The sequence below is a fragment of the Elgaria multicarinata genome, chromosome 2 (genome assembly GCF_023053635.1).
Source record: "Elgaria multicarinata webbii isolate HBS135686 ecotype San Diego chromosome 2, rElgMul1.1.pri, whole genome shotgun sequence".
Taxonomy (NCBI): Eukaryota; Metazoa; Chordata; class Lepidosauria; order Squamata; family Anguidae; genus Elgaria; species Elgaria multicarinata.
Window position 1 is genome coordinate 36937488 of NC_086172.1, and position 22764 is coordinate 36960251.

The following is a 22764-nucleotide window of genomic DNA, read 5'->3' on the forward strand; positions in this document are numbered from 1 at the left end:
TCCCTTGAGCTTCCCTTGAGCTTCTTTTCTTGAGCATCTTCCCTTGAGCTTCCCTTGAACTTCTTCTCTTGAGCTTCCCTTGAGCTTCTTCCCTTGAGCTTCTTTGCTTGAGCTTCTTCTCTTGAGCTTCCCTTGAGCTTCTTCGCTTGAGCTTCTTCTCTTGAGCTTCTTCTCTTGAGCTTCCCTTGAGCTTTTTCCATTGAGCTTGCTCTTGCTTTTTCCACAGTGGCCCTATTTTGGCTCCATTTCTGTCAGCACTCACCACCTGAGTTCACTATTAGAAGGAGAGGTGTGTATCACTTCAAATCTGTTCCCCACCACCAACACCATCTTACAGGAGAGGATTGAGTTCCCTTTCTTTGACTCGAGATAGGCAATTATTTTGGAATATAACAAGAGGTCAGATCTATACACGAAGCACCACTTCAACTGTTATCCTTCCATCAAGCATAGCTTTTCATTGCTGTATTAGCAGATCAGAGAAAATCAGAAAAAATGGAGGGGGAAGGAGAAATACTCTGCCACAGATGGTTAAAAAACAGCAGACAATATCCTGAATCAGGAGACGTAAACCTTAGCTTTGCAGTGTTTCCTACAATGGGGAAAAGTCAAGCCTGGAATGAAGAAATGTATGCCAGGCCACAGCTTGTGGCTTCTACTTGCCACTTCTTTCCTGCCTACAGCTGCTCTCCTCTCTTCCCCTGTCACTGCACGGTTAGTGCTGCTGGTTACCATGGGCTTTTTTGTTTTGCATAACAACATCACCATTGGTGACAGTGGAAAGGAAGGGTTGAAGAATGGAGAGCAGGAAAACCCCTAAAGCAAGGGACCCTCCAGATATTTTGGCCTACTGCTCCCATCATCCCTCACCATTGGTTTTGCTGGTTAAGGATGATGGGAGTTGTAGGCCAAAGCCTCTACAGGGCCAAAAGTTGCTCCCCCCTGTCCTAAAGAGTTCTCTCCTTACCACCGTTGCTGCAACTGTTACAAACATCTAGCATGTTGGTTGGTTGGCTTGGTTGCTCATTGATCTTGCACCTGTCCCCTCTTTGAAGATGTGTGTTTTGCTCAGAAGACCCAGACCTGCATCGATCCCATCATCTACTCTTCTGTCTCTTGCTTCAGTCCATATGAACTTGTGAACTTCATATATTCTAGTTTTCTTCAAGACATGGGAAACATTTCTTACCATCGCCAGGCTTTTGTCTGAAGTGACTCACAGAGAGTGTTTTGTTCTCTTCTAGTTAAATTTAGAACCGATGTCGTAGTGCTAATTTGAAGACAGGTATAATTTGAAATGTTTCTATCAATTTTCCACCTGTTTTTCAGTAATAGATTAAAATTCTCTCTAATGTTCCCTGGGCTTTCAGGTATCATCCTTCTTCTTCTCCTTCTCCTTCTCCTCCACCACACACATGCTTGTATGCTTCCTGGTACCATCTACACCACACCACATAATCCTTTATCTACAATTCAGCTGTATCTGTTCAGCTTAATCAGACAAAGGGCCAAGGCAGAGTTTACTTGAAATCTGTATCTAGCAACTATGTTTTTTTGTTCATTTTTATTTATTTTTAGAGTAGCTTCAGGGGTCCTGATCAAATCCTAAGCATGGGAGACAGGGCTTTTTAAAGATCTGGATCAGGCCTTCTAAAGTAAAAAATGAACAAAAGATGTAGCTACTAGATACTGAAGGCGTCAAACCAGGCATTTAACAAGGGCCAAACTGGTACCCAGGAATAATCTACTGCAGGACAGACCCAGAAGAGAAAACAGCAAAGCACCAATTATTCTCATGTATTATCCCGGCTAAAACCACTCAGTTTACAGCCCATCTTGGGGAATGGCACTTCTCTCTTACAGGCCTTGGGTGGTAGGCCGGTACTTGCTTACTGATAGCTGCACAGCCAAAAAACATTACACATCCGCAACAACAGATCTCGTTAACAGAGATGCTGTTACAGGACCTAAGAATGTCATCCACAACATTAGAAGTTCATATACTATGGCCGTTGCTAGACGAGGAGTAGCCCGGTGTGAGGCCCGGGCTCCCAGCTGTGCATCCAGATGATGCACAGGGCATCCCGGGGTCAGGCCAGGCTAAGTTCTCCCTTGACCCAGGATAACCGGATCTGCTTATGGCCTGGCTTTTCCGAAGCCCCGGGCTGAGGCCGGGGCTGCGGAAGGTCTAGCTACTTCTGTGGCTTTTCCCGGCTGCTCGCTTACTCGCGAGTAGCCGGGAGAAGCCATGCACTAGGCACAACATTCCATAGGAGTGCTGTGCCCATCGGGCTGGGGGGGAGATATCACAGGGGGGGGGGAAATGGGGGCCAGGGGAAAGAGCGGACCTGGCAGGAGAGATGGGGGGGAAGAGCGGAGCCAGGGTGGGGAGATCACGGACGGGGGGACGTGGAGGGGGCATCGGACATGGCAGGCAGGTGATCGGGTGGACATGGCGAGTAGGCTGGCGAGCGGGCAGGGAGGGCATCAGACATGGCAGACGGGGGGAGAGAAGAATGGGGCCAGGGCATGGCGATCGGGGACGGGCATGGCGAGTGGGGGGAAGATGGGCAAGCGAGTGGGCAGGGGGGGCATCAGGCATTGTGGGGGGGAAATCAGGGGCAGGGGGAGCGGGGAACCCTTTATTTTTTTAAAAAAACCCTACTTTTCCGTTGGTGCGCTCCTGCGCACATGGCCCTTTAAGTAAAAAATAAATAAATGGAGGACGCGACGGGGCTTTCCCTTACCGCGTCGCGTGTTACGTGTAGAAAAGGGTGATGGCCCGCACTAGCTGTAGCGCGGCGTAGCCCCTACTCCCCACCGGATTATCAGGTAGGTCTAGCAAGGCCCCTGGTCTTTTCCCAGTGCAATATGTGCCAGCAATGTCCTACTGCATTGTACATAAGACAAACATGACAGTCTCCACACAAAAGAAAAAGTGGACACTAATTAGACATTAGAAATAGCAATCTTCAAAAACCAGCAGGGGAACACTTCAACTTCCCAGGACTCTTGGTCAGTTGCCTTATGGCTATTCTTGAATCAAGGAATTTCAAAGAGTTCAACACAAAATTTCTGTACAAGACTTCATGAAGGGATTCAACTCTCTTTTCTGTGCTTTGAACAAAGATAAAGTTGTTGTTGTGGTGGTAGTTTTGTTTTTATTACACATGTTAGTTGGCTCACTATTGCCTTTCTGTCCATGCTATTACCCTACAATGTTTTGTGAATGGCCACAGCTAAGCTAATTATCACTGTCTGTAGTTTCTGTGTTTCAGTTCCCTTTGACGTCACTGTTTAGAATCCCACCCCCAGCAAGAGTATATAAATCTGCCAATGTGAGGTCTACAGTTCATCCAACTGATGAAGTGGTCAGTGTTCACAAAAGCTCATGGCATAATATATTTGTTAGTCTTAAAAGTGCTACAAGACTCTTTTTTTATTTTGCTTCAAGAGACTAACATGGTAACCCCTTTGGAAATTCTTCTTCTTCTGTTACTCTTTCCTAGTTTGTATGATATATATTTTAAAAGCCTTGAACATTTACTGATCAAAAGATGGGAAACTAAATAAACAAACAGAAAAAATAAATGGACCACAGAAGTGCTGAATTAGCATACCTGTAAGAAACTGATCAGACCCTTACGTGAGAATGAAATACAGTTACCCAAGCAGAGCAAGTTTAAAGAATCAAGACAGGTAAAACTAAAGTGTGTTTCGAAAGAAGACAACAGAACTTTCACCTGAATGCAGTAGCAGAAGGCGCAAGAGGTGATCAAGATCTGGGCAATGATTTTACAGTGGCAGGAATCCATCACTGAAAATATGCAATCTATGAGTATGACTTTGCATTTTCAGCAAATAATTAACTTTAGCAATGGACTGAGTGCAAACGTCTCTGGAATCATGGCGGTAAAGATGGACTGTAGTTAGCAGGGCAGGCAGATTGCCAGCATCACGTTCCTTTCCTATTTAATCTGCATTTCAGGTTTTATCTGTTTTTAGCTGTGTATATTTATTGTTGTATACTGTATGCTTTCATCTGTATGCCGCCCTGAGATCTTAATGATATAGGGCAAGACACAAATGTTATAAATAAATAAATAAATAAATAAATAAATAAATAAATAAATATTCTCAGATGGCTTTGCCTCACCTTCTTTTCCCTTGGTCCTCACACCCTCCAGTTCTTTCCTTTTAGGCCTCCTCCTTCTTTTACTTCTTCTTCCGTTTTCTTTCTTCAGTTTCTTTCCCACCTTTCTCCTCATTTCTAAGGCCTCAACCTCCCATGCCCCTGCTTCTCTACCCTCCACCCCTGCTTCCACAGCTTTCCTAGAATGACTGCTTCCTCCCTCCCTTTCCTCCTTGGTTCTCTTGCCTCAGTCTGCTGCATTCTTTGCCCCTTTAACATGGCTGCACTTCCACACATTCATATGGGAATAGCCATGCAAATAGTTATGAGCAGAGGAGAGAGATGATTTGATTAGTTGTTGACATCACAAAGGCATTCTGTCTGGTCTGCTCAGCCAGCCTTGTTGTGGTTATTTGCCTAAATGAAAAATAAATGACAGGTTCCCCAAACCATGGGTTCAACTTCTTTAAGGATGCGACTTAATGCAAAAGATATTGCTTACTGTGTTCATGTCTCTCATTTCCTTGGCACAAATTAATATTGATAATTAATAACAGCCCAGGCAAAGTTAGCTGCTGGCAGTACTCTAGAGGACAATGCTACAGAAGGGGAAGTTAATTTCCAAAAACCCCATGGAGTGCAAATGAACTATGGCCTAAGGGTTATCCCAGGAAAATGGAGGGTTCATCCCTGCTTGCTCCCGGGATCCCCTGTGTGGCGTTTGGATGCACAGGAACGATCCCGAGATGATCCTGGGATATAGGGCTGGTGTAGACATGCCCTATGTCTCAGTTCATACTACATGTGGGGAGGGATACTGGCAGGTAGGTTGTGAACAGAAGAAAAGTTTCCATTTGCTGCTCTACATGTTAATATGACTGGCAAGCACATCATTAGCTTATAAAACTGCAAGAGTGGACAAGAGTACTATTTAATAGAGCATATATTTAATGAAGTGGAAAATATAGAAAATGGATAGGATAGGATAGAGTTCAGAGGCTTTAAAATAACCAATGAAACAAAACAGGATTTATAGATTTTCTTTGTCCTTGTGAAGTTAAAGGCTATTCTTAAATAAAGGCACTTTTACAGTACAATCCTATACAGGTCTACTCAGAAGTAAACCCTGTTGCGTTAAATGGGGCTTTCTCTGAGGTAAGTGGGTATTGGATTGCAGCCTTCAATACAAGTCTCCATTAAGTTAAGTTTTTATTCTATAAAGCTAAACCAAATTCTATAAACATCACCTCTTGGCCAGTCTAAAAGTGTTCCAGGAGAAATGAGTAAGGTTTTGATTGCATTTACTGGAACTACCATTAATGGTGATCGTGTTGGAAAATGGTTTCCTAAGTGTCATTTTCCCTTAAAGCATCCTTCCACAATACAGTAGTAACTGATTTTCTGCCAGTATTTTCAATAATACCCTGAATAACAGCTCAGAAAGTGATGTGTCATGCCAAGAAAGTTGTTTGCTACTTTGATTTTGGGGAGGAGGGGCGAGAATGTTCTGAAATTAAGAGCTAAGTAGGTGGGTTAGGTCAGAAATGGAAATGTACAAATACATTCAGTCACAATCTATATTTAAAATTATAAATGTATCAAATTGCAGACAGTATATCCAAGTATGAAAATACATAAAAGAGTCGAGTGTTCCCTAACCTGGTGCCCTTCAGATATGTTGGCCTAGCCAGCATGGTGATTGCTGGAATAGATAATAATCAGAAAAGAGAAAAATAAAATGCCTCAAGCTGTATACAGAGTCTGGTCATATAATATAAGTATAAATGACATAGTGTATATGAACATCTCCAGCAAAGGAGATCGTTACCTTGTCGTGGTGCTGGAGCTTGGGCACCTCCAGGATGCCATGAGCTAAACCATGAAGGGACACCCAAGATGGGAAGGTCATGGTAGAGAGGTCAGACTAAATACGATCCCTGGGGAAGGTAATGGCAACCCACCCCAGTATTCTTGCCATGAAAACTAAATGGATCAGTACAACCAGAGATATGTCGGTATACCATCAGAAGATGGGACCCCCAGGTCGGAAGATGGTCAAAATGGAGGAACAGAGGATAAGTTCAACTAGCCCCAGATGTGATGACGCAGCTAGCTCAAAGCTGAAAGGACGGCTAGTGGCCGACGGTGCTGGTGGTGAACGACGAATCCAATGTTCTAAAGATCAACACACCATAGGAACCTGGAATGTAAGATCTATGAGCCAGGGCAAATTGGATGTGGTTATTGGTGAGATGTCAAGAATATATATATATATATATATATATATATATATATATATATATATATATGGTGTCAGTGAACTGAAATGGACTGGAATGGGCCACTTCACATCAGATCACCACCAGATTTACTACTATGGACAAGAGGATCACAGAAGAAATGGAGTAGCCTTCATAATTAATAATAAAGTGGCTAAAGCAGTGCTTGGATACAATCCAAAAAATGATAGAATGATCTCAATTCGAATTCAGGGTAAGCCATTTAACATCACAGTGATCTAAATATATGCCCCAACCACAGATGCTGAAGAAGCAGAAGTAGATCAGTTCTATGAGGATCTGCAGCACCTACTGGATAATACACCAAAAAGAGATGTTATTTTCATTACAGGAGACTGGAACGCTAAGGTGGGCAGTCAAATGACATCTGGATTTACAGGTAAGCATGGTCTAGGAGAACAAAATGAAGCGGGACATAGGCTGATAGAATTCTGCCAGGACAACTCACTGTGCATAACAAACACTCTCTTCCAACAACCGAAAAGACGGCTTTATACATGGACTTCACCAGATGGCCGACACCAAAATCAGATTGACTACATCCTTTGCAGCCAAAGGTGGCGAACATCTACAGACAGTAAAAACAAGACCTGGAGCTGACTGTAGTTCAGATCATGAATTTCTTATTGCACAATTTAGAATCAAACTAAAGAGAATAGGGAAGACCCACAGATCCGTTAGATATGAACTCACTAATATTCCTAATGAATATGCAGTGGAAGTGAAGAATAGATTTAAGGGACTAGATTTAGTAGATAGGGTCCCGGAAGAACTATGGACAGAAGTTCGCAACATTGTCCAAGAGGTGGCAACAAAAAACGTCCCAAAGAAAAAGAAAACCAAGAAGGCAAGATGGCTGTCTGCTGAGACACTGGAAGTAGCCCAAGAAAGAAGGAAAGCAAAAGGCAACAGTGATAGGGGGAGATATGCCCAATTAAATGCAAAATTCCAGAGGTTAGCCAGAAGAGATAAGGAATTATTTTTAAACAAGCAATGTGCAGAAGTGGAAGAAGACAATAGAACAGGAAGGACCAGAGACCTCTTCCAGAAAATTAGAAACATCGGAGGTAAATTCCAGGCAAAAATGGGTATGATCAAAAACAAAGATGGCAAGGACCTAACAGAAACAGAAGAGATCAAGAAAAGGTGGCAAGAGTATACGGAAGATCTGTATAGGAAGGATAATAATATCGGGGATAGCTCAGACGGTGTGGTCAGTGAGTTAGAGCCAGACATCCTGAAGAGTGAGGTTGAATGGGCCTTAAGAAGCATTGAATATGTTTGCGGACAACTCACAAATTGAATATGTTTGCGGATGATACCCTATTAACTATTAAGAATCCAATAAGAAAGATAGATAGAATTAAACAACAATTGAGTGAATTTGAAGAAGCTACTGGATTAAGAATAAACTGGTCCAAATCAGAGATGATTTTATTTAATTATACTACAAAGGAAGAAAAGGAATGGGAACGAAAGGGAATAGAAATGAGAGTTAAGGAACAGATTAGATATTTGGGAATTAAAATTACAAAAAATTTAGATAATTTAGAGAAGGAGAATTTAATTAAGTTAAAAAAAGAGGTGTTAGTAAAATTGGAAAAATATGAAAGATTAAATTTATCCTGGTTTGGAAGAATAGCATTAATAAAAATGAAGATTCTAGCAAAGATTAATTTTGTGTTTAGGATGTTACCAATAAAAATTTCAGAATCAGAGATAAAAAGTTGGCAAAATATTATAAACAATTATTGTAACGGAGATAAGAAAGCAAGGGTAAATAAGAATAAATGGTATTTAAGTCAAAAGAAGGGAGGAATGGGTCTCCCAAATATAAAATTATATTATGTAGCAAACAGGTTAAGACATATTGTAGAAGCAATTATAGGAGTAGGTGATTTAGATTGGATGGAGTATAAAACTACAAGCAATGTAGAGATGAGGTTGGAAAATGTTTTTTTTAGGGAAGGAGGGAGAAAATGGGTTGAAAGTATAGGTAATCCGCTCCTGAGGTCTCACTGGGAAATTTGGAGTAAATTTAAAGGGGAGCTGCTTCTGAGCAGCTCCCCTTTGTCACTGGTAATAATGTTAAAGAATTTCCCGGAGGAACTGAAGGGCAGATTAAGTAAAATATTAATAGAGAAAAATAAAATGAAATTAAAGGATTGGTTGAGAGAAATAAATACAAGAGAAGATATGGAAGAGGTTTTAAAAGAGAAAAAATTAACTTGGTTAGAGTATAGGCAATTAGAACAGTGGACTAAAAAGTGGGTTAGAGAAAATAGAGATTGTAGAGAAATGACGAAGTTTGAGGAATTAATAGTTAAAAGGGAAAAATGTAAGGGAGGAAGTTCAGCATTAAAAGGGTTAATGAGTGAAATATATAAAATATTGCTGGAAAAAGGGCTGATGGAAAAATGGTATGGGAGACAGACTTGAATGTACAAATAGGACAACAGAGCTGGGAGGGACTTTGGAAACAAAGAGTGTTGAGAAGTATGTCAGTGAGAATAAAAGAGAATTATTTCAAAATTTTGTGGAGGTGGTACCTAACCCCGATTAGATTGAATAAGATAAATAACCAGCATTCAGCAAACTGTTGGAGAGGTTGTGGGGAAAAAGGAACGTATTTACACATGTGGTGGGAATGCGAATATGTACAAAGATTGTGGAAGATGGTGTTTTTGGAAATTGAAGAAATAGTGGGAATGAAGATAGAACAAACACCAAAAGTTGCATTACTGTCACTATTTGAAGATTTAAAATGTGGAAAAGAAATTAAAGAATTGATATCGAGTTTGCTGACTGCAGCACGATTGATGGTAGCTAGGAACTGGAAGATTCAAGGGGAATATTCTATTGAAGAATGGTATAAAGAAGTATGGGATATAGCTATTAATGATAAACTGACTTGTAATATTAAGTGGAGAAAAGGTATAACTAAAATAAACGAGTTTGAAGGAATTTGGAAACAGTTCCTAATATTTGTGTTTTCTAAGGGAAGTGGGAAACCGCCAGCAGAAGAAAGTATGAGATTTTGGAATCAGGAATAGATCTCGAGGTGGGGGGTTCACTTATATGTAAAGAATGATTATGTTATGATATGATATTTTATAGTTAATATCTATTCAATATATATGTAGTCAATATTTTCAACATGTATGTAGTATGTTGTTGTTGTTTTTTATTGTAATGATGTATGTTTAATTAATGTGGAAAATCAATAAAAAAAGAAAAAAGAAAAAAAGAAGTAAAAATTTTTTAAAAAAAGAAAAAAAAGAAGCATTGCTAATAACAAGGCAGCAGGAGATGACGGTATCCCAGCTGAACTGTTTAAAATATTGCAAGATGATGCTGTCAAGGTGATGCATGCCATATGCCAGCAAATTTGGAAAACACAAGAATGGCCATCAGACTGGAAAAAATCAACTTATATCCCCATACCAAAAAAGGGAAACACTAAAGAATGTTCAAACTATCGGACAGTGGCACTTATTTCACATGCCAGCAAGGTAATGCTCAAGATCCTGCAAGGTAGACTCCAGCAATTCATGGAGCGAGAATTGCCAGATGTACAAGCTGGGTTTAGAAAAGGCAGAGGAACTAGAGACCAAAGTGCCAATATCCGCTGTATAATGGAGAAAGCCAGGGAGTTCCAGAAAAACATCTATTTCTGTTTTATTGACTATTCTAAAGCCTTTGACTATGTGGATCATAACAAACTGTGGCAAGTTCTTGGTGGTATGGGGATACCAAGTCATCTTGTCTGCCTCCTGAGGAATCTGTATAACGAACAAGTAGCAATGGTAAGAACAGACCACGGAACAACGGTCTAGTTTAAGATTGGGAAAGGAGTATGGCAGGGTTGTATACTCGCACCTTACCTATTCAACTTGTATGCAGAACACATCATGCGACGTGCTGGGCTTGACAAATCCAAGACTGGAGTTAAAATCGCAGGAAGAAACATTAACAATCTCAGATATGCAGATGACACCACTTTGATGGCTGAAAGCAAGGAGGAGCTGAGGAGCCTTATGACAAAGGTGAAAGAAGAAAGTGCAAAAGCTGGGTTGCAGTTAAACCTCAAAAAAACCAAGATTATGGCAACCAGCTTGATTGATAACTGGCAAATAGAGGGAGAAAACGTGGAGGCAGTGACAGACTTTGTATTTCTGGGCACAAAGATTACTGCAGACGCTGACTGCAGCCAGGAAATCAGAAGACGTTTACTTCTTGGGAGGAGAGCAATGACAAATCTTGATAAAATAGTTAAGAGCAGAGACACCACACTGACAACAAAGGTCCGCATAGTTAAAGGAATGGTATTCCCCGTAGTAACCTATGGCTGCGAGAGCTGGACCATACAGAAAGCTGAGTGAAGGAAGATAGATGCTTTTGAACTGTGGTGTTGGAGGAAAATTCTGAGAGTGCCGTAGACTGCAAGAAGATCAAACCAGTCCATACTCCAGGAAATAAAGCCAGACTGCTCACTTGAGGGAATGGTATTCAAGGCAAAACTGAAGTACTTTGGCCACATAATGAGAAGACAGGATACCCTGGAGAAGAGGCTGATGCTAGGGAAAGTGGAAGGCAAAAGGAAGAGGGGCCGACCAAGGGCAAGATGGATGGATGATATTCTGGAGGTGACAGACTTGACCTTGGGGGAGCTGGGGGTGGCGTCAGCCGACAGAAAGCTCTGGCGTGGGCTGGTCCATGAAGTCACAAAGAGTCGGAAGCGACTGAATGAATAAACAACAACAAATATGAACATACCATTGGGTCACTAAATATTTAGTGGGAGGCCAATCAGTTTGCATAGTGTGAATGTATTAGTCATTATGCATATTCAAATAATGTATCACAGTCAATCATTCTCATTTAATATGTGTGAATGTGTCTATTTGTACATTTCTATCATTTTTGGTTCTGTCTTTGTTTTGTATGCTTTGATGAGTAGGACATTCTCTTGGTTAATTACTTCCCCATGTCTCTCCATAGGCAACCAGGCAGCCATTCCACACTTACTAACCATGTTAGTGAGTGTTTCACTTTCGTCCCATTGTACCTTGGATGGAAGATTGGTCCCACCTTCAGTGCTGAGCTTCAAAAAGGCTATTGTTGGCAATTGTTAACTCCACAGAGGTGAGAGCTTTGTTGATGGCCATTTATATTCCAAGTAAGAGACTGTTTTACTCTATTCACACTGACATCTGAAATTGGGGACTGGCTGCAGTTTCTCATTGATTTGCTAAGGAGGCAATTTTGAGTTGACAAACAGCAGGAAGGGCAAAGCCCTTCACACATAACAAAGCAACAACCCGGGGGTTTGCCACTCTTGCCTTTTCCTGTTGTGGCTTACAGAGATTTGGCTACAATATCACTGCAGCTATGAACACCAAGGCAGAGAGATGGAACACAGCAGCATGATAGTAGAGCGTGAAGGAAAGTGGCTTATAGGCCCAGTCAGTGCCAAGGGATAGGTACATGACATCTTGATCAGCTCATGTAATCAAACCCATGTTTGCTGAGGTGGCACAAATGTTGGGGGATGAGGAACATTGTAAAGGAGAATGGACAGATGAGGGGAATGCTTAACCTTTCTGTGCCACCAATTCTCTCCTGCAACTTCTTCTCCCCTAGCCATTCCCCTGCACAGTTTATTTATTTACTTAAAACATGTATACATAAGAACATAAGAAGTGCCATGCTGGATCAGACCATGGATCTAGTCTAGCACTCGGTTCACCCATCGGCCAGGAATGGACAAGCAGGACATGGTGCAACATCACCCTCCAGCAACTGGAGCACACAGGCTTACTGCCTCGAATACTGGATATAGCACACAACCATCAGGGCTAGTAGCCATTGATAGCCTTCACCTCCAGGCATTTATCCAATCCCCTTTTAAAGCCATCCAAATTGGTGGCCATCACTACATCTTGTGGTAGTGAGTTCCATCATTTAACTATGCACTATGTGAAGAAGTCCTTCCTTTTACTTGTCCTGGATCTCCCACCAATCAGCTTCATGGGATGACCCCGGATTCCAGTATTTTGAGAGAGGGAGAAAAATGTCTCTTTATCCACATTTTCCACACCATGCATCATTTTGTACACCTCTATCATGTCTCCCCTTAGCCTCCTTTTTTCCAAGCTAAACAATCCCAGCTGTTCCCTCATAGGGGAGATGCTTCAGCCCCTTAATCATTTTCATTGCCCTTTTCTGCACTATGCATCCTCATCTCTTAGGAGTCCATTTGGGCTTCTTCCAATTGGGCCATTGGTCTTGTTTAATCTTGGAATCTGGCTATTGAGAAACAGTTTAAACATGGCTTCAGGATACATTTGTAGGGAAGAACTAGACTTCCTTCTACTCTTTGATTCTCCCCTATCCCCTATTTACCTTGGCCCCGTTCAGAAGACACCTTAAACCATGACTTTAACCACGGTGAATAAGGTTTTTTTGCCTTATTCACCATAGTTAAAACCATAGTTTAAGGTATCTTCTGAACAGGGCCATTATAACATACAGTTCCTCCCTGAGAATTGTAAGCCAAAAAACATCCTGCACCCAGACTTTAGCATTCAATTCTTGCGTCTTGTATTTTCCCCACCGGCATATATTTTTCACAAGTATGTCCCATTGGGTTCAGTGAAACTGAGACCCAGGAAAGTGTGTGTCTTACAGCCCAAACCCGTCTATTTTTTCCTCTCTGTTTGTCATTTGTCCAGTCTTAAGTTTGTTTCTTCCCATTTCTGCATTTTTGCAAGCAACATTTTCACCAATACACACATTTGTGTGCGCTTTCCCCTAATATATGCATTTTTGTGTGCATTTTAAAAACTACAAAACTGCATCACAACATTTGGGGGAAAAGACACACTAAAGGATAACTTGGGCCACAGCTAGACCTAAGGTTTATCCTGGGATCATCCAGGGTTCACCCCTGCCTGAGCACTGGATCCCCTGTGTGTCACCTAGATGAACAGGTTTGACCCCTGGACGATCCAGGGATAAACCTTAAGTCTAGCTATGGCCTTGGTTCACATATTGCTTTGGGAAGTGTGAATTTGGTAGGTTCGCATTAAAATATAAATTGAACAAATTTCTCCCCCATCCCTAGAGGAAGAGAATTGGACTGCTTAATTCCTCTGTGGATTAGTCATATAGTAGAAACTTCCCAACCATCTGTAATGAGAGCACAGACACTATGTAATATAAGCCTCTCCATCAAGAGGTTGCATAGAATTTCTTTCTTCTATGGCATCTGTTGTGTTTGTAGGCTTTTTATAAATATCAGGCAGCTTTTTCTTGTTGCTATGGTCCTTGTGGAAATGTAATACAGCCAGAGGGAACATTTCCTTGTTTCCTTGGTTGAACAGTGAAAAGTGAGTATTTGAAATGGCTACATTAGACAACTTCTAGCTGCTTTTATGTTTATGTCTCACCATATAAGATGTATGACCCTGGCTTGATTTAAATGGGAAATGGGCAAACGGTCCCTTTAGCAATTGGTATATTAGTCAAATATATTTTCTATATATTAATATATGATCAGAGGACTGATTAGACTTTCCTAATCTGTTGCCCTCCATAAATGCATATATTTGCATGGCTGGATGGGGCATGCTGGGAGTTGTTGTCCAAAACGTCTGGAGGGCACCAGGTTGGGGAAGGCTGGATTAGACAATTAGGATTCTATTTTAGCAGTCTATTTACTCTTAATTTGGGAGGGGGTCAGATATCATGAATACAGTGGGTTCTTTAGATTAAACAGAAATGGTGTTGCTTATTGGCGCTTCCTGATTCTATTCCACAATTGTAATGAGCTGAATTACATGTGAGGAGAGGGGCGACCATGTGGCATGAATTTATTTATTACATTTTTATACCGCCCAATAGCCGAAGCTCTCTGTAATTGAAAACTTCCCTGCTCATATACTTGGATGAGACAGCACCCTCTAGTGGGTGTTTTGTAGTGCAACTTTGGCTGTATATGGAAGGAAATCCTGAGATATTCAGAAGAATTGGGATATCCAAGGTTTTTTTTTTATTAAGGAATAACCAGGGAAAGGAGTGGGGGATGATCAGAAGGCTCACGTCGTCATCTGCAAACTTCTGTGAGTGTCCAATCATGAGTGTGCTATAAGTCACTCATTTAAAGAAGCCATACTCATTCTACAAAATGCAGAACAGAACAGAGCTCTTAATAAATGACCTAATAATTACTCCTAAGAGCTAAACTACATGTTATGCAGAATTCCATGTAAGGTTTCCTTTGCTTTTTAAAATGAAAAGCAGCCACTGTTGACTCCAAGTAAAACTAGAGGAATGCTGGGTGGGGAGGGAATTAAATAGGGTGACCATATGGAAAGGAGGACAGGGCTCCTGTATCTTTAACAGTTGTATAGAATAGAGAATTTCAGCAGGTGTCATTTGTATGCATGCAGCACCTGGTGAAATTCCCTCTTTGCAACAGTTAAAGCAGCAGAAGCCCTGCCCTCTCTTGTATTTGGTCAAATGACACTTGCTGAAATTCCCTTTTCTATACAACTATTAAAAATGCAGAAGCCCTGTCGTCCTTTCCATATGGTCACCCTAGAATTAAAGCCTTCTCCTGTTAGCTCTTTTGCTCTGAACGTTTCTTTCCCAAGTTGTGTTTCCTTTAATGGAGGAAAAGACATAGGTGCCTCTAACATTTCCCATCAAGAGAAGGGGACAAAAAAAGTGAGATGGCTGATTTTCCAAAGACAGACAGACAGGGAAAGGATGAAGTGACCCCTCCTGACCTCTCTCAGGGGAAAGGAAAGGAAAGGAACCTCTCATGCAAAGCACTTGAGTCATTGATGACTCCTAGAGGGACACCTGCTTTCGCTGACATTTTCTTGGCAGACTTTGTAGCAGGGTGGTTTGCCATTGCCTTCCCCAGTCGCAGTTACCTTTCCCCTAGCTAGCTGGGTACTCATTTTACCGACCTCGGAAGGATGGAAGGCTGAGTCGACCTGAGCCGGCTGCCTGAGAACCAGCTTCCGCTGGGATCGAACTCAGGCCGTGGGGAGAGTTTCTCTGCGCCACACAAGGCTCCTTCTCAGGGGAAAGTTACTTGGAAATCCATGTAATGTTTCTTGTCCAGCTCTCATGACTGGACAAGCCTCTGAAAACTGGTGGATAGTTTCTGCTGAAGGCAGAGCAATCCTAGGCATATCTACTCACAAGTAAGTCCCATTGAGTTTAATGGGATGTACTCCCAGGCCCGTGTAGAGGATAGCATTTCAGCCTTCCTGTTCCATTTATAAAAGATAGGAATATGAAGGGGGTGGGTGGGAAGTCATGCTCCCTTATCATGCTAGATTTTAATTTTTTTCCTTCATTTTTGTATCCTCTTTAGAAAGACAATTGATTCATTTCTACTGTTTATTTAATTAATTGGGTTAGTGCCATTTGAGTTGGCAGCTTGTGTCACTCTTAACTCTTAGTTAATCTAATCATTGTCATCATGAACACTGATCTGTCTGTCTAAATTTCTCACTTTGTTGAACTTTAACCATGGTATTAGCACTATACCCGGCATGATTCTGCATGCAGTATGTTAAAATCCTAGGCTAGTGTAACATTCTTTAATCTGCATCATTTTACACCATTCCGTTAGCAGGGCTGGCACAAGGCTTTCCACCCTCTGAGGCAGGAGAACGCTTCTCCCTCCTCCACCCCACCCCACCCCACTTGGCCACTTCCTACCTCCCTCTCAGTGACTCACTCTGAGGGGTCTTTCCTCAGAGTGAGGCATTAGCAGGGAAGTGGCCCTAAAACAGGGCCGGTACTACCATTAGGCCAACTGCGTAGACCTCAGAGGGGCGCAGTACTGACCTTTAAAGGTCACAGTTTTATAGCTGTTTTAAGGGGGGGGGAACCATAGTAAGTTCAAATTTTGTGCTTTTTATTTTTTCTACAAAACATCTGTTCTTAAAAATCAAAGTTGGCATTTTTTGGTGGGTGGGTGGGTGCAAGTAGCTCACCTTGCCTAGGGCACAAAATAGTCTGACACCAGCTCTGCCCTGGAAGCTGCCTGTGCCATGATAGAAGAGGCTTCCTCACCCAGAATCCCTCGCTCTGAGCCCTCCAAGTGAGGCATTTCAGCCAACAGTCTCTCTGGAGAGCCATGGCAGACACTCTCGTGCTGTAGCATCCGCTGCTGCAGGGGAAAACACAGCAGGGCTTCCCAGAGAGACCCCCTGCCTGATGCCTCACTCTGAGAACTCCTCAGAGAGAGACATTGGGTGGGCGATGTTCTGGAAAACTGTGTTGGCTGCTCTCCAGCTGTGGCAAATAGCTTTAAAAGGGCAGGGGACTCTCCATTGGAGTCAACTGAGGCTTTTCTTCTTTTGGGGAAATGGAATTTTGGGAAGCAACTGTATGTGAGGAGGATCTTGGAATTGTTGTAGATCACAATCTGAATATGAGACAACAGTTATATTTATTTATTTATTTATTTATTTATTTATTTATTTATTTATATAGCACCATCAATGTACATGGTGCTGTACAGCGTAAAACAGTAAATAGCAAGACCCTGCCGCATAGGCTTACATTCTACTAAAATCATAGTAAAGCAATAAGGAGGGGAAGGGAATGCAAACAGGCACAGGGTAGGGTAAACAGGCACAGGGTAGGGTAAAACTAACAGTATAAAGTCCGAGCAACATCAAGTTTTAAAAGCTTTAGGAAAAAGAAAAGTTTTTAGCTGAGCTTTAAAAGTTGCGATTGAGCTTGTGGATCTCAGATGTTCTGGAAGAGCGTTCCAGGCGTAAGGGGCAGCAGAAGAGAAGGGACGAAGCCGAGCAAGGGAAGTAGAGACCCTTGGGCAGGCGAGAAACATGGCATTAGAGGAGCGAAGAGCACGAGCGGGGCAATAGTGTGAGATGAGAGAGGAGAGATAAGAAGGAGCTAGACCGTGAAAAGCTTTGAAGGTCAACAGGAGAAGTTTATATTGGATTCTGAAGTGGATTGGAAGCCAATGAAGAGATTTCAGAAGTGGAGTGACATCGTCAGAGCGGCGAGCCAAGAAGATGATCTTAGCGGCAGAGTGGTGGACAGAGACCAACGGACTGATGTGAGAAGAAGGAAGGCCAGAGAGAAGAAGGTTGCTGTAGTCCAACCGAGAAATAACCAGTGCATGAACAAGCGTCTTGGCAGAAGAGTGATTTGGCTGCAAAAAAAAGCAAATGCTATATTGGGAAGGGGAGGGAATTATGAAATTTGAAGAAAAATCTGGATTTTTCCCATCCTCCCCACCCAAAGGGCAGCTCTACTTTAATGGGAATTAACAAAAACACTTACAGCTCCATCACTTTTAAAGTTAAAGAGATGAAACTTGACACCATGATAGCTCTTAGGTAGGGCTTTAGCCATGCCATATTTGAAGCAGATTTGTTCATTTGTTGGTTTTTAGGAATTTTGTTTAATTTTGAGGTTTTAAAATTATTATTTTTAAAAATGTTATATTTAAAGGTAAAGAGATGAAACTTGGCACCATTATAGTTCTTAAGTAGGGCTTTAGCCATACCAAGTCTAAAGCACATCTGTCTATCCGTTGATTTTTAAGGTTTTTTTTTAAGTTCCAGATTTTAAAATTATTTTGTTTAAAAATTGCTGGACCCATATCCGTCAAGCTCAGGTTGTCAAACCTCCTCTTTGGGGTCTTGCACTTTGAACAGTTTCAGCCCTTGGCATCACAGGGATCTCCAGGTTTTAGCTAAGAAGTCCTAGGTGAGCAGGGCACCTTTCCTGTTGCAGTCGGGCACCGGGAGCTCAGCAGAGGGGTGTCCACAGTCAAAAGGTGAGAAAGGAGACGTCAGTCAAAGTGGCCCACAGGGCAAAACAGAATGGGTCAGAGGCCTTTTTCTCAGAGTTTCACATCATGGGCAATGAAGGGTCATCCTTAGAGAAAAACTCTCATGACTAACAGTGAGGTGCCAGTCAAGAGAGAGGCTCTCATCTTTGCTGATGTCTTGTTGCTGCAGATGTTGGAACCTGGCATGTCTTTGCTTCGCTTCGCTATCCCTTCCCTTCAACTTCACTTTATTCATTTGTGAGCTAGGCTCCATCCGCACTGATGGCATGCAATGCAGAACGTTTGAAGTGCATGTTCAAGAAATATAGATAGATTTGCAGCTTTGGCTGGCTGGCACATATCTTAGAGACAGAGTTAGACTGAAGACAACTCAGAGATGGCTGTAGCTGAGCCCTGACAGTCTGGTGTGCCACACAGAGACTTTTAAGAGCGTTTCAGAATCAAGTGTTGGTGCAGGTTGGAGGCTGTAGACCTTGGCTAGCTGGCATAAGGCTAGATAGCCATGAAGCAGGGATGCTAATGCAGCCAGCGTTACTGAGCCTGCCTTGAGGAGGGCTTGGATTGAATGTTCTTCAAGGACATTACACGGGGGGGGGGGGGGAGGAATGTGTTTGTTTACCATCGCCTCTCCACCCGCATGTTTGTCCCTCATTACTTCCTCTTTTGAAAGAGGAAGTAAACAATTTGCAAGTGGCCCATTCAGTGGGCCATTTTGATTGTGCTGCTTCTCCTGCACACAGCAGGAGAACTTCCATCTTTAAAATCTGTTAAACTTCCATCTTTAAAAATAAGTCAAAATTACTGGGGTAGTTTTTTGTCATGCAAAGAAGGCTAGAAGGGCCAGGAGGCATGTGGGAGGCAGACAATGTTGTGAGAGGGACCTGTGAAAATCCATGAATGCCCAGTAATAAGCATGCAATAAAATGCTCATCTGATGGAGCTGAAAGTCTCTTCCAACTCTATGATTCTAACATAAATACTGCTTTGTCAGAAAGCAATGGAGATAAAAAGAAGCAGCTCAAAAATATTTTTCAGTATCCAACAACAATGGACAGATATTAACTTGTTGACATCCTCTTTTCGTAAAAGTTGTTCTAAAATATATTCCATTCTTTGAACATAATTATCTTTGTTTGGATCTAGATGCAGCAGCATATTGCTGACTTGGAGTTGATGAGTTCAGGTTTTTTTAGCTACTTTGCAGACTGAGCAAGGGGAGGAAACGCTACGTGCATTCTTCAGATAAAAGAAGTATCCCTTGCAAAACTTCTAAATTTAACAGGAATATTGTGAAACTGAAAGATATAAGCGTTGGAAAGATTATTACATGCACAGAACCTCACAGACATGACTCACACTAGTCAAGATCCTATAAGGAGAAATCCAAAGAGGCTCCATGTGCCAGGTGGGGAACCCTCGGTGGGTGTGATTAGGCCTGCAGGCCAGAGGTTCCCCATCCCTGTTATAGGAGATCACTATGAAAAACTGTGGGTATGAATCACACTCTCATGCATGTATGGAAGAGGTTCTGCATAGGGCACCAGCCCTTTCCCTCTTCTCTGACTGATGGCTTGCACACCATGCCATGTGCATATGATAATGTGTTCTGCTGTTTTTTAAACCAGAGCTTCATGTAGACTTTCCATAAAAAAGCCAGTGGTCCCCAAAGGCCCCAGGGCTCTGTGCGTAGGTTATTCTGACTCAGGGTGGGCTGAGAGCCAGAGGAGGCCCACTAGAGCCTTTGACGGGAGGCACACACTGACTTTCCATCCAAGTAATGGCTGCACACACTGATAGGCAACTGGCACGATGTGTGCTCAGACCCTGTCTGGTCATAAAAAGGGGCAGTGGAAGGAAGCCCAACAATGCCTTGAAGTGATCTCTTTCTGTTTGTGCCCAGAATGGGGGCTAGATCCTGTCCTGTGAGGTCTTGTGCATTAATGTGTGGCTTTCAGATCCTTGCAACCACTTCCGGAGTCTGCCTCGATCTCCGCTTGTCAACAGAGGACAGAGTTGTGAAAGTAAGCGAAAGCTCTTCTGTCTATCAGGGCACATGGTCTCTTTCCAATTTAATGTTGAATACTGCGGTTTGTTCAAGAAAAAGGGAGAAATGTTGTGGACAACTTTATTGTGAACAAGCCCAACGTGTTTCGGCCTCTTGCTTTCTGTTAGGCCTTCCTCAGGGGGTTGTAACAATGTCTGCAGAAATTGTATAGACACAAGACAACCTGTTTTAAATAAGCGGTAGTGTAGATCTTGCCCCATTCATACTGGCTGAAAAAAATGTTCTGGGGCAAAAGACTTAGTGGGCTGGGTGCCGCCTGCAGGTCTTACTTTACCTATTTGAGGTTAGTGCATTTTTAAAGAGTTAAATCTATTGGCCTGAATCATGATGTTCAACGGAACATCGCTTTGTAAAAGTTATTGCGAATGAAAGCTCAAAGGCGTAAAATGATGATTTGAAATGTGCTGATTCATTGCAGCGTGGGTGACGTTTGGGAGGTAAACAATTACAAGGAATAAGATAAACATTCGGATTGCAAAGTATAACCACGATCCAGTCAAAGGGAACAGCTCAACTTCCCACTGATTTTCTATGGAAATCAATGGTATCTAGAGAATGGGTCATTTTCAACACATTCCATTTCTTGTTTACAGGACTAGCTGGTGTAATGTAATGATTCGAGTGTTACCTGTGAATCAAGAAGTCCCTGGTTCAAATCTCACCCAGCGATGAACTGACTAGGTTGACTTCTATTCACTTAGCATCTTCTCTGCCCTTGACCCAACTGCAATATGGGGATAATAACATTGGCCTAATTTATAGGCCAGTTATGAGAATTACTGAGGCCATGGCTAGACCAGGCCTATATCCCGGGATTGCCCCGGGATCATCCCTGTGCATCCAAAAGACACACGAGGAATCCCGGGAGCAGGCAGGGACAACCACTCCATTTGCCTGCATTGAGCAGGGGGTTGGACTCGATGGCCTTGTAGGCCCCTTCCAACTCTGCTGTTCTATGATTCTATGATTCTATGCCTGGGATAATCCTTAGGTCTAGCTAAGGCCTGAGATAACAGTGAGTGAAGTAGTTTTAATGTGAGCATAAGAGGAGCCCTGCTGTGTCAGACCAAAGGCCTATTTAGTCCATTCCCACAGTGCCCAGTCAGGTACCTATTTATTTATTTATTTATTTATTTATTTATTTATTCATTCATTCATTCATTCATTATATTTCTATACCGTTCAATAGCCGAGGCTATCCATGGGAAGCCCACAAGCAGGACATGAGCACAATAGCCTTCTCATGCTGTTGTTCCCAGCAATGACAATTCAGAAGCATACTGCTTCTGAACCTGGAGGTTCCGCTGGTGCTTGATACATGTGCAATATAAATGAGGATGTAAATAATCTCATTTTGCAAAAGCATCTTAATTCATGAAAATGGAATATTCCCCTCCAGTTGTCTCCACTACTATGGGAGGGTTGACCAAACGATATATTTTGTTACCTTTCTGGAATCTACCACTTATTATCACTGATGTTGTTGTAGTGCCGGGGTGCCCCTCTGGATATTTTGACTTAGAACTCCCATCACGCCTCACCACTGGCTTTGCTGATGGGAGCTGTAGGCCAACATATCTGGAAGGCCACAAGTTGCCCTCCCCTGCGTATTGGATTTATTCTTTGTGATAAAATAGGATTGTATTTATTCCGAAGTCAAGTTGAACATGATATAAATATTCAAGCTACAGCTCCAATGTTGATCCTCCAGCCACGGTCAGGTGTACCTGTGAACAAAGAAGATGACAAATACAGGAAGGAGAGCTGTAAGCTTCTTTCTTCCAGCACCTTCAGCTTTGCCCATGCAGCTGAAAACCTGGGGCTGGCTCAGAGATGGAGACTTGGCACTCTCTTTCAGGACTGGCAGAACAATTAGCTCTCACTCAGTTTGCTTTTTATTTGCGCAGTTAATATCTCTCCCTCTCCCCCCCCCCCCAGCTCCACTTCCTTTGGCAAGCACTAAAATTCAGCATTCATTTTTCTTTCCTTTTTGGAGTCACACATTCTGCTGTCCTGAAGGAGTCACTGAGCAGCCCGCGTTGCAGCTGCTGTATTTTCAATGGGTTAATTTGACAGCTACCTCCTGTGCTGAGTTGCTAGGAGAAGGTGAATAGTCGCAATTAGAGCCTGCTCCTTCAATGGCAACCTGTGGAGCTTTCTAATTTCCTTTACGCAGGGGATCTGCACACACCAGCGATGCTGGCTTTCTGTTTGTTCGGTCCGCAAGACACTTCTTGTTCCTCGAGAAGCAATTCAGGATAAACTTGAAGGGGTGAAAGCGGTGGCATTTGGGCACATGTCTGCCCCCACCCCATCCCCGGCAGGGCGGGCGCGGACCCGGGATTAGCTTCTACCACCTGCTCCCTGATTGCATCCTGCTTCGCCAACAGCAGAGAGCAGGCATCCTTCTCTC